This window comes from Bufo bufo, chromosome 2, assembly GCF_905171765.1.
Source record: "Bufo bufo chromosome 2, aBufBuf1.1, whole genome shotgun sequence".
Classification (NCBI taxonomy): Eukaryota; Metazoa; Chordata; class Amphibia; order Anura; family Bufonidae; genus Bufo; species Bufo bufo.
Genome location: NC_053390.1, coordinates 19,062,340 through 19,075,206, shown reverse-complemented (window position 1 = coordinate 19,075,206; position 12,867 = coordinate 19,062,340).

Here is a 12,867-nt window from a genome sequence, read left to right as displayed (position 1 = left end):
CTCTTGGCGGGGACCTGATTTGTCTATGTGTGTCTATGTATCTGTAGTGTTATAAAGATGTCTGCTTGTGTGTAATAAAGTAGAGAGAACCTGATTCAGCAGTGTGTCTGTGTCAGGGTAGAGGAATCCGGCAGTCAGTTCTGTTGCCGGAACTGCCCGGCGGATCCGGAAAAACGTGTGCAAACGGAAACCATTTGTATCCGGATGCGGATCCATTTGACAAATGCATTGAAATACCAGATCCATCTCTCCGGTGTCATCCGGAAAAACGGATCCAGTATTTATTATTTTCACATTTTTAAAGCTCTGCTCATGCGCAGACCAGAAGACCGGATCCGTCAATGCGGCAATTTTAATACCGGATCCGGCACTAATACATTTCAATAGGAATTAATGCCCATGTTCCGGAATTTTGGCCGGAAAAAATACAGCAGCATGCTGCGGTATATTCTCCGGCCAAATACCGTAAAAGTGAGTGAACTGAAGACATCCTGCTGCATACAGAACAGAATGCTTTCCAGTCAGAATGCATTAGGATAAAACTGAAGCGTTTTTTTCCGGTATTGAGCCCCTAGGATGGAACTCAATACCGGAAAACTTTAACGCTACCTCAGCTCTCTGAGAGCTCATACATCCACATCAATTGGGTCTCCGACAATCATAGAAGTAGAGGGTTTTGCCCAAACAAATCCTGGTGCCCAATGTGGGGCTCGACTAAAGGACACTTCATTGATCTCCTGACAACTTGGACAATCCGGACCGGGATGGACAGATATAAAAGACAGAGTTGCAAGGTAAGAGAATTCATCTTACATTATATCTGTGCCTCCCTGACCGGTTGTCTTGTTTGAGGGATTGTTGAAGGAGCGTATGTATAAAGTCCTTTTACAGTCGAGTCCATATTGATAAAGAACCTTGGAAGTTGAAAATACCTATGATTGTTGGGTTTCGTTTCTGATCATGAGTAACTTTGATTGGGATGTTTTTGGTCTGGATTTAGGAGTCACAGTATGCATTTTGTTCTTTACTGTGTTTGAAAAATTGCAGAACAACATAGAAAGGGAAATCAAAGTCCATTGACTCCGATGTCCGGTTTGTAGACATTTGGTTTGTATAGAGTCCCATGGCTTTCAGTATCACTCCTACGCTGACGACACACAAATCTACCTCTCTGGTCCAAACATCACCACCTTACTATCCAGAATCCCACAATGTCTATCTTCTATATCATCCTTCTTCTCCTCTCGCTTTCTAAAACTTAACATGCATAAAACAGAATTCATCCTCTTTCCCCCATCTTGCTCACCCCCCCCCCCCCCCCAACAGACCTATCTATCACGATCAATGGCTGCACACTCTCCCCGGTCAACCAAGTCCGCTGCCTTGGAGTGACCTTGGATTCTGCCCTCTCCTTCAGACCGCACATCCAAGCACTTTTCACCACCTGCCACCTCCAACTCAAAAACATCTCCCGCATCCGTGCTTTCCTTAACTTTGAATCTGCGAAAATGCTTGTACATGCCCTCATCATCTCCCGCCTAGACTACTGCAACACTCTCCTCTGTGGCCTTCCATCTAGCACTCTCGCACCCCTCCAATCTATCCTCAACTCTGCTGCCCGACTAATCCACCTCTCACCCTATTACTCCTCTGCCTCTCCCCTCTGCCAATCCCTTCACTGTCTCCCCATTGCCCAACGAATTCACTTCAAAGTACTAACAAATACATACAAGGCCGTCCACAACCTGTGCCCTCCCTACATCTCTGAGCTACTTTCCCGATACACCCCCACACGCACTCTCCAATCCTCACAAGACCTCCTCTTATCGCCTCTTCCCACAATCGCCTCCAAGATTTCTCCCGTGCATCCCCCATACTCTGGAACTCGCTACCCCAACATATCAGACTCTCGCCTACAGTGGAATCCTTCAAAAGAAACCTGAAAACCCACCTCTTCAGACAAGCCTACAACCAGTGACCCTGCTGCCTCCATACCGCCTTGACCAACTTCACCCGTACCTACTGTGTCCTTCTCCCATACCATGTAGATTGTAAGCCCTCACGGGCAGGGCCCTCTCTCCTTCTGTACCAGTTTGTAACTCGTCTTGTTTATGATTAGTGCAATTGTCTGTATTATGTATGTATACCTCTTCTCATATGTACAGCGCCATGGAATGAATGGCGCTTTAATAATAAATAATAATAATATAATAAATCTCAGAGACAGAGTACACTAGGTGAATATTGTGAGGAAGCTCTGAGGAAACTGAGCAAATAGACGTCTGAATTTTGTTACTTTCTATAGTTGTTCTGGTGTTGAAGAGCAATGGGGAATAATTTTAGTATACCTGAAGGTTATAAGACAGCCAAAACAATGGTGAAGGAAAGGGGAGGTAAAGAGGGTCTGAAGAATGTGGACAGAGTGTTGGAGAAGACAGGGATGAAGTATAGGAATCTTAACCTAGAAGTCTGGGAAATATTCAGAAGGACCCATTGTGGTTGGATAAAGGATCATGGATGTGAAGAAGTGGTTGATATATGGATACAAGTAGCTTGTGAGGTTGAAACTGAAGGATGGAGAGGAGAGGTTGTATGAGGTACATTGTTGTATACTCAAAAACAGGAATGTGAGAAGTCTTGAGATATGTCACCTCCATACCCCCTGACCAGTGCCCCTACTAGAGAGTCCAGGTGTCATGACTGCTATCCCAGCAGCAGTCGTGTCGCACCATACGGAGGGGAAGGGGGATCCTTATCTACGGATGGGAATAGAATGGCCACCCCTGACCAACCCTAAGCTGGCACCTGTCTGCCCTGATACCCTAGACGGGGTGTGAACCCGTGCGGCGAGCTGGATGCCTAAACCCTCCGTCACCCTAAAAAGCCTAGAGTGGGGAAAGGCCGATGGGAGCACTAGTCACCATCACTCATGTCTAAGAGAACAGCAGGGGAAGACGGCAACAAACAAACTATATCAGAGATAGACTTATCCAGTCACGAGCAGAGAAGGCGATCCCAATCACGACAGTCCACACCGGACAAGAGCTCCACAGCAACACCATCAAACGATCTCCTTCAATGGTCAGAATAGAACTGGAAGTAAGGACTCACCTGAGAAGGATGCCTACAAACTCCCAGTCAGGACAAAAAGGTTCACAAGGCAAAACCCAGATGACATACCCTGAACCACGGAGCAAACTCACAAGCTATCGCGAGTAGCAAGTCGCTGCGACCTTCTCCTCCCAGACCTGTCTGGATCAGTCACAGTCGTGACAGTACCCCCCTTTCTACGAGGGTCCCCTGGACCCTCAAGACCAGGCCTCTCTGGATGGGAGCTATGAAAAGCCCGAATGAGTCTGTCCGCTTTTATCTCTGATGCTGGAACCCACATTCTCTCTTCGGAACCATAACCTTTCCAGTGCACCAGGTACTGAAGAGAGCGGCGAACATATCGTGAATCAACAATCTTTTCTACCTGAAACTCAAGACTGCCATCAACAACCACCGGTGGAGGCGGTAGTGGCAATGGTTCAGGAGGTTCTACATATCTCTTAAGCAGAGATCTGTGAAAGACATTATGGATCCTTAGAGTCTGAGGTAGCTCCAGACGAAAAGCCACCGGGTTAATGATCTTAATTACCCTATAAGGACCAATAAATCTCGGACCTAATTTCCACGAGGGAACCTTCAACTTGATATTTCTGGTAGACAACCACACCAAGTCATTCACCCCAAGGTCCGGACCTTCAGAGCGCTTCCTATCAGCCGCACGTTTGTATCTACCACCAATTCTCTTCAAACTTTCTTGCACACTCTGCCACACTGAAGAAAGTGAAGACGCAAATCGTTCCTCCTCGGGAATCCCAGACGGCCCCCCCTCACTAAACGTACAAAACTGAGGATGGAAACCATACGCACCAAAAAATGGTGACTTATCAGTGGATTCTTGACGACGATTATTAATGGCAAACTCGGCTAACGGTAAATAAGATGACCATTCCTCCTGATTTTCGGAAACAAAGCATCTCAAATATGTCTCTAGGTTTTGATTGGTACGTTCAGTCTGACCGTTGGACTGTGGATGGAAAGATGAAGAAAACGACAGATGAACACCTAAACGAGAACAAAAAGCTTTCCAAAATTTAGAAACGAATTGGGTACCACGATCCGAAACAATATCGGAAGGGACCCCGTGAAGCTTCACGATGTGGTCAATAAAAACCTGAGCCAGTGTGTTAGCATTAGGCAATGCGGAAAGAGCAATAAAGTGCACCATTTTACTGAATCTGTCAACAACTACAAGAATAACAGTCTTCCCCGCTGATACTGGTAGATCCGTAATGAAATCCATTGACAGGTGCGTCCAAGGCCTGTTGGGGATGGCCAGAGGTAAAAGACGCCCTGCCGGACGAGTATGATCTACCTTAGAACGAGCACAGGTAGCACATGCAGACACAAAATTCAACACCTCCTGGCGCCACTTAGGCCACCAGAACCGACGAGACACTAACTCAGAGGTTGCCCTACTACCTGGGTGTCCTGCCAGTGTGGAGTTATGGTGTTCTTTTAGTATCTCCAGTCGTAAATTTTCTGGCACAAACAGTTTACCCGAGGGGCAGGAGGCCGGGGCGTCCCCCTGAGCTTCCAACACCCTCCCCTCCAAACCTGAGTGTAATGCAGAGACCACCACCCCCTTTTGCAAAATGGGCTCTGGTACTTCAACATCACCCCCTACAGGAAAACTTCGAGACAATGCATCCGCCTTAGTATTTTTTGCCCCCGGGCGATAGGTTATTACAAAATTAAACCTAGTAAAAAATAACGACCACCGAGCCTGTCTAGGGGTGAGACGTTTAGCAGACTCCAGATACATTAAGTTTTTGTGATCAGTAATCACCGTGACGGGATGAACCGCCCCCTCCAAAAAATGACGCCACTCCTCAAAAGCCAACTTAATAGCCAAAAGTTCCCTGTTGCCAATATCATAGTTCCTTTCTGCAGTAGACAATTTCTTCGAAAAGAAAGCACACGGACGCCATTCACCAGGGGACGGGCCCTGAGATAGTACCGCTCCCACCCCCACCTCTGATGCGTCAACCTCTACAATAAAAGGAAGCGAGACATCTGGCTGTTCGAGAATAGGGGCCGAGGTGAATCTCTCTTTCAGAGATGCAAAGGCAGTTTTGGCTGCATGTGACCATTTGGAAAAATCGGATCCCTTACGGGTCATGTCCGTCAGTGGTTTGACCACCAAGGAATAGTTCTTTATAAACTTTCTATAAAAAATTGGCAAACCCCAGGAAGCGTTGCAATGCCTTCAGGTTCTCAGGCAGATCCCAGTCTATAATCGCCCGGACTTTCTCTGGATCCATGCGGAAACCTGAATCTGACAACACATACCCCAGAAATGGTAGTTCTTTTACGGCGAACACACATTTTTCTAACTTAGCAAACAATTTGTTGGCCCTTAATATCTGCAGCACTTGTCTCACATGGATCTTATGTGTATCCAGATCCGGGGAATAGACCAGGATGTCATCAAGATATATCACAACAAATCTCCCGATAAGGTGACTAAAAATATCGTTGACAAAATGTTGGAATACCGCAGGCGCATTAGTAAGACCAAATGGCATGACCAGATTTTCATAATGCCCTTCCGGAGTATTAAAAGCCGTCTTCCACTCATCCCCCTCTTTGATGCGAACCAGGTTATAGGCTCCTCTGAGATCCATTTTGGAGAACCATTTAGCACCAGCAACCTGATTAAAGAGGTCGGGAATGAGAGGAAGAGGATAGGGATCTCGGATAGTTATCCGGTTTAATTCCCGGAAATCCAGGCAAGGACGTAGGCCCCCATCTTTCTTTTTAACGAAAAAGAACCCTGCAGCCACAGGTGAAGAAGAGGGTCTGATGTGTCCCTTAGCCAAACTCTCCAAAATATAATCTTTCATAGCCTTCCACTCCGGGCCGGAAAGATTGTATAACCGGGTTTTAGGTAGTTTTGCCCCAGGTAATAGATTAATCGGGCAATCATATGGACGATGAGGTGGTAACCCCTGACAACCCTTCTCAGAGAACACATCATAAAATCTGACAGAAAGGCAGGTAAAGATGTTACAGAGAGTGTAGAGCACCTACTACTCAAGCAGTTGTCCTTACAATGTTCACTCCACTCCACAATCTCCCCGGCCTGCCAATCCACCACTGGATTGTGAGTCACCAGCCAGGGAAGCCCCAATACCATAGGAGCCGGAAGACCGTCCAGGACATAACAAGAGATATGCTCTTTATGGACAGAGAAATAGCAGCCTCAAGAGACCCAGGGACCTCGTATACCGCCAGCGCGTCTTTTAATTTCTCAGACAACCCCTGGCAGAACTGACTCCTAAGGGCCGAGTCGTTCCATAACGTATCAGTAGCCCACCTACGGAATTCGGAACAATATAGTTCAGCAGATCGGTTCTCTTGCCGAAGTCTACGTAGCTTAGACTCAGCCAGTGAGACCCTGTCCGGGTCATCATATACGAGACCCAGGGCTTCAAAAAACTCCTCCACGGATCGTAAGGCCTGGAGAGTCTGATGGTAGGGAGAAAGCCCAAGCCTGCGGATCTCCTTGCAGGAGAGAAAATACAATGCCCACCCGTTGTTCCTCACCGCCGGAGGATCTAGGGCGTAACCTGAAGAACAATTTGCAAGCTTCTCTGAAGGTTACAAATTGGTCTCTCCCTCCAGAGAACCTATCAGGTAAAGCCACTTTTGGCTCAGGAGTACCTTGGTTTCCCGTAGCAACGGTGGAACCCAAGGATTGCTGCTGCAGCACTGTTGCTTTTAATCCTGCCACTTCAAGGGATATCCCCTGTAATTGTTTCGCCAAAACCGAAACCGGATCCATAGTGGAACAGACAAAATGTAAAGCAAAACAGCATACAGATATACTGTCATGACTGCTATCCCAGCAGCAGTCGTGTCGCACCAGACGGAGGGGAAGGGGGACCCTTATCTAATGATGGGAATAGAATGGCCACCCTTGACCAACCCTAAGCTGGCACCTGTCTGCCCTGATACACTAGACGGGGTGTGAACCCGTGCGGCGAGCTGGATGCCTAAACCCTCCGTCACCCTAAAAAGCCTAGAGTGGGGAAAGGCCGATGGGAGCACTAGTCACCATCACTCATGTCTAGGAGAACAGCAGGGGAAGACGGCAACAAACAAACTATATCAGAGATAGACTTATCCAGTCACGAGCAGAGAAGGCGATCCCAATCACGACAGTCCACGCCGGACAAGAGCTCCACAGCAACACCATCAAACGATCTCCTTCAATGGTCAGAATAGAACTGGAAGTAAGGACTCACCTGAGAAGGATGCCTACAAACTCCCAGTCAGGACAAAAAGGTTCACAAGGCAAAACCCAGATGACATACCCTGAACCACGGAGCAAACTCACAAGCTATCGCGAGTAGCAAGTCGCTGCGACCTTCTCCTCCCAGACCTGTCTGGATCAGTCACAGTCGTGACACCAGGAGTGCACTAGAGGGATGGACGTTTAATGTCTGTGGAAATGAGAACTCAGACTGGAATGACACTTGTAAGGTTTGTGGGGCACGTCGACCCCAGAAACCAGCAAGCATTTATCCTGTATTGACTAAGACTAAAATCCTACCTGCTCAGACACCCAAAACAGACGCACTGGACCCATCCCCCCTATGGCTCCCGAAGCCCCTGGACCATCAGGACAGTATGGTTACATTACTGTGACAGAATATCACCCTTGGAGTCCTAATTAGGATTATTGACTAGACTCCCAGACCCCCTGATGAGACTAATGCCAACTGCCAGGATGTTACAACAGATTCAGGTGACATACAGAACCACCTGGGCTGACCTAAAGGACTTGATATTGCTGAAACTAGGGGAATTACAGTATCAGGTTGTGGACCCTTTCCTGACTAAACATAGGAGGAGGGCTTTTGACAATTTGTCTCTAGAAGACTGAGAGAAAACTCTACCATTAGGAGCAGAGTTTGTCCGAGTTTTCACAATATGGTCAAGGGGAAAAGATGAGAGTTCCAGAAGTCTAAAAGACATAGTTCAGGGAACTCAAGAGACAGTAGAGATGTATGCAGCTAAACTGCGCACCATTTATACTGACATGGGGTGGGATCAGACTGGATCAATGGGTGAGAAATTGTTGACATCAATATTTATGGAAGGCTTGAGACCTGCTCTGCAAGCCAAGTTAAAAACCTATAAACCTGAATGGCGAGTCACTCCACTGCCACAATTTATTGCTGCTGCAAAAGGTTTAGAACTGGACATGAAAAAGAATTCAGGGGCTGCAGTTAAATATGTCAATTAGGGCCAGGGACAGCAACATCCCATAGAGATTTCAGATGTTATAACTGTGGGAAACCTGTCCACATAAAACGAGATTGCCACACTCCACGCCAGCATCGGGAAGCACCCAATGATACTGACAGTGGAGATCAACAGACCCCCTGCTAGGAAATAGGCAACTTTGTGCCGGTACAGCTCTCAAGAACTGAAAATAAAAGGGCCCTTAACTTCATGTACCCGTATCCATAAGCAACAGAAAAGCAGTAGCATTCCTGGTTGACACGGGGTAGCCAAAACAGTAGTAGACCAGAGTTTCTTGTAGCCTCATCAGTTTACCCCTTTGTTATGTATCGGCAGGGGGATTTATAGGAGAAACAGTTTATGTCCGTGAATCTGAGCCAGTTAAACTAAAGATAAAAGACAGTATGGTTGTTACCCAATTGTTAGTTAAAGAAAACCTGCCAGAACCTCTTTTAGGGACTGATGTTTTGCCAGCTCTGGGAGCCTTACATACACTTTTACACCGATGGCACTACCCGTGTAGATTTTGGGGCCCCAGACGTAGTATTATGTCCCTTGAAGGGGTTATCCGAGTTAAATAAATGTATTCTAATTGCTCTTATTGTAGTTCAGTGAAAGTTTATTCAAATCACTTTCATAACCTATCTTTCACTATTTGACCAGTTCAATTCAGGGTCATGTGACCCCCGACGTCAGCCAGCCGGCTCTGGTGATGACGTTTCGTTTACAGGCTTCTCCCTGCTTGAGGGAGTGGCCAGGCTCTGTAAACGAGACGTCAGAGCCTCTGGTCCCCGCCCCTCTCCAGCTCTTCTCACTGCCTCGGCTCTGGTATGCGATCGCTCATGCGCAATACATACCAGATCCGAGGCGATCTCTTCTCTGGCAGCCGCAGTGGCGTACCTACCATATAGGCAGACCACGCAGCTGCTATGGGGCCGTGAGAAAGAGGGGCCCGAAGTGGAGGAGAGGCCCCGCCCCCTAATTGCTCCTGTTTATCTTTCTAAAGCTAAAGGACCTTTGATGATGTCATCAGAGGTCCTGTAAGGGAACTGCACAGTGTAAAGTGTAGTTCCCAGGTTAGAACAGTGCATTTGCCAGGACCTGTGATGACATCATCTTCAACATCACAGGTCCTACAGAATCTAGCAAAGGAACTGCACCAAAAATGGTGTAGTTCCTAGGTTTCAAAGGTATATCTGCCAGGACCTGTGATGACATCATCACAGGTCCTTCAACCCCTAACAACAAGTATTAGAAGTTATGCAAAAGTGAGGGGGCACACTCAGAAGGGAAACACTAAATGGATGATATAATAGTATTTTAATACTTTAAAAACCACACCCTTAAAATAAATATAAAACATATATAAAAATGCACATCACACGTATGTATAACGTCGCATGCAACAATCCTACACAATGATCTCTGGTTGTAGGTCAATGCAGCAGCAATGTGCAAACAATGTCCCAATCAGAGTCTTAGTTTCGTACAGTGCTGGTATAATGATGGCGCTATGGCCAAATGTCCCAATCAGAGTCCTAATGTCATGCGGTGCTGATATAGTAATGGCACTATGGCCAATTCTGATGGAGCAGTAACGATAATATAACAGTGGCACTATGGCCAAATCCTGATGGAGCAGTAATGGTAATAATATATCCAGTACCAATGTCCGTTATTATGAGCGTTCAAAGGTATATATGCGTTGTTAGTGCTAACTTCACAATGAGACTGACACTCCGGTTACTTACAGTCTCTTGCAGCTTGTAGTGTCCCAGTACGAGCCTGGTCTTCCCCCTCTTGGCTGCCTGACCGCAGCGCTGTCTTCCCAGGTGGCCGTACACTCGCAGCGTCCCACGTGGTGTACTCGGCCGAGCGTGGCGTTCCACGTGACCTGGTTGTCTAGGGTACCGGCTGGACGCTAGACTGACGTCACTGTTGTGCGACTTGCACTCCGGTTCTATGGCGAAAAAAAATCTTGTATATTCGTATCCTTTGAAATCAGGCTTCCTTATTCTTTCTATGAATCCACGCTCGCTCTGTATTTCCAGACGCGTTTCAGGGTCTTACGCCCCTTCCTCAGTGGCCACCGAGTGAGTGGATTCTCACTCCTTATAAATGGAATTTTCTTACCCACAAGCCCACTTTTCTGTGCTTATCCTAATATGTGGGATGGAGTGGATTGCTATTTCATTGTATCACACTTCACAGTTCAAATATACTTAAACGAAGATTATAATCATAAATACTACATCCCATATACTTAATTCAAGATAAAAACGGTTTATAGAGAAGACTGCAAGGTCAGACGATCATTCTGAAGGAAACCGCATCAAAAACGCATCTATGTGAATTGCGTTTTATGTGCAGTTTTTTTAAAATGTTGGTCATTGTAGTGTACAAGGTCAGACAATCATTCTGAAAGAAACCGCTTCAAAAACGCATCAATGTAAATTGCGTTTTTTTATGTGCGGTTTTTTGAGACAATGTTCATCAGAAGTCACTGGTGAAATACATATTTTGACAAAGGTTGTTATTGTAGCTAGGCGGAGCCGTCCAGCAGGGAGGGGAGATCACAGTGTCGATAATCGGCCAGACTGCGATGTACCATCCCCACCGGACAACCTCCCCAGTAATCACAGAAACCCAAACACCTCCATCTCTGCGTTGAGGCCCCTGGGAATAATTGTATCATACTCAACGATTCTGCGGGATTCCTGTCTTGACATGTGTGCAATATGGTTTCCCCCTCTCCATACTTTCTTGACCCTTTCAATGGCCGTGAATTTGAGGCCAGTTGGGTCACAATTATGTTGAATTTTGAAATGTTTAGATAGGGAGTGTGTTTCCAAACCTTTCCTGATATTTGCCACATGTTCCGCTACCCTCTTTTTAAGCGTTCTTATTGTCCTGCCTATATATTGCTTCCTGCACCCACATTGTAGCAAATATAAGACATCAGTAGAATCGCAGGTCAGGCATTCTTGTATCTCTAAGCTGAAGGAGTTTACTGTAGATGTTACTGTTGTAGTTTTTTTGGGGAAACTAGTAATTCTACAGTTAGCGCATCTGCCACACTTGAAAAACCCATTTACTGTCAACCAATTACTTTTTTGTTGTTGCAGGTTATCTTTCCTAACTTTGCTATTTTACCTGCTAAATTACTAGCCCTCGTGTATGTTATTTTAGGTACATCACTCAGAAGGGGGCCAATTACCTTGTCATTCAGCAGGTGTCCCCAATGCTTCCGAATCAGTTTCATTGAGTATGACACAATTATTCCCAGGGGCCTCAACGCAGAGATGGAGGTGTTTGGGTTTCTGTGATTACTGGGGAGGTTGTCCGGTGGGGATGGTACATCGCAGTCTGGCCGATTATCGACACTGTGATCTCCCCTCCCTGCTGGACGGCTCCGCCTAGCTACAATAACAACCTTTGTCAAAATATGTATTTCACCAGTGACTTCTGATGAACATTGTCTCAAAAAACCGCACATAAAAAAACGCAATTTACATTGATGCGTTTTTGAAGCGGTTTCTTTCAGAATGATTGTCTGACCTTGTACACTACAATGACCAACATTTTAAAAAAACCGCACATAAAACGCAATTCACATAGATGCGTTTTTGATGCGGTTTCCTTCAGAATGATCGTCTGACCTTGCAGTCTTCTCTATAAACCGTTTTTATCTTGAATTAAGTATATGGGATGTAGTATTTATGATTATAATCTTCGTTTAAGTATATTTGAACTGTGAAGTGTGATACAATGAAATAGCAATCCACTCCATCCCACATATTAGGATAAGCACAGAAAAGTGGGCTTGTGGGTAAGAAAATTCCATTTATAAGGAGTGAGAATCCACTCACTCGGTGGCCACTGAGGAAGGGGCGTAAGACCCTGAAACGCGTCTGGAAATACAGAGCGAGCGTGGATTCATAGAAAGAATAAGGAAGCCTGATTTCAAAGGATACGAATATACGAGATTTTTTTTCGCCATAGAACCGGAGTGCAAGTCGCACAACAGTGACGTCAGTCTAGCGTCCAGCCGGTACCCTAGACAACCAGGTCACGTGGAACGCCACGCTCGGCCGAGTACACCACGTGGGACGCTGCGAGTGTACGGCCACCTGGGAAGACAGCGCTGCGGTCAGGCAGCCAAGAGGGGGAAGACCAGGCTCGTACTGGGACACTACAAGCTGCAAGAGACTGTAAGTAACCGGAGTGTCAGTCTCATTGTGAAGTTAGCACTAACAACGCATATATACCTTTGAACGCTCATAATAACGGACATTGGTACTGGATATATTATTACCATTACTGCTCCATCAGGATTTGGCCATAGTGCCACTGTTATATTATCGTTACTGCTCCATCAGAATTGGCCATAGTGCCATTACTATATCAGCACCGCATGACATTAGGACTCTGATTGGGACATTTGGCCATAGCGCCATCATTATACCAGCACTGTACGAAACTAAGACTCTGATTGGGACATTGTTT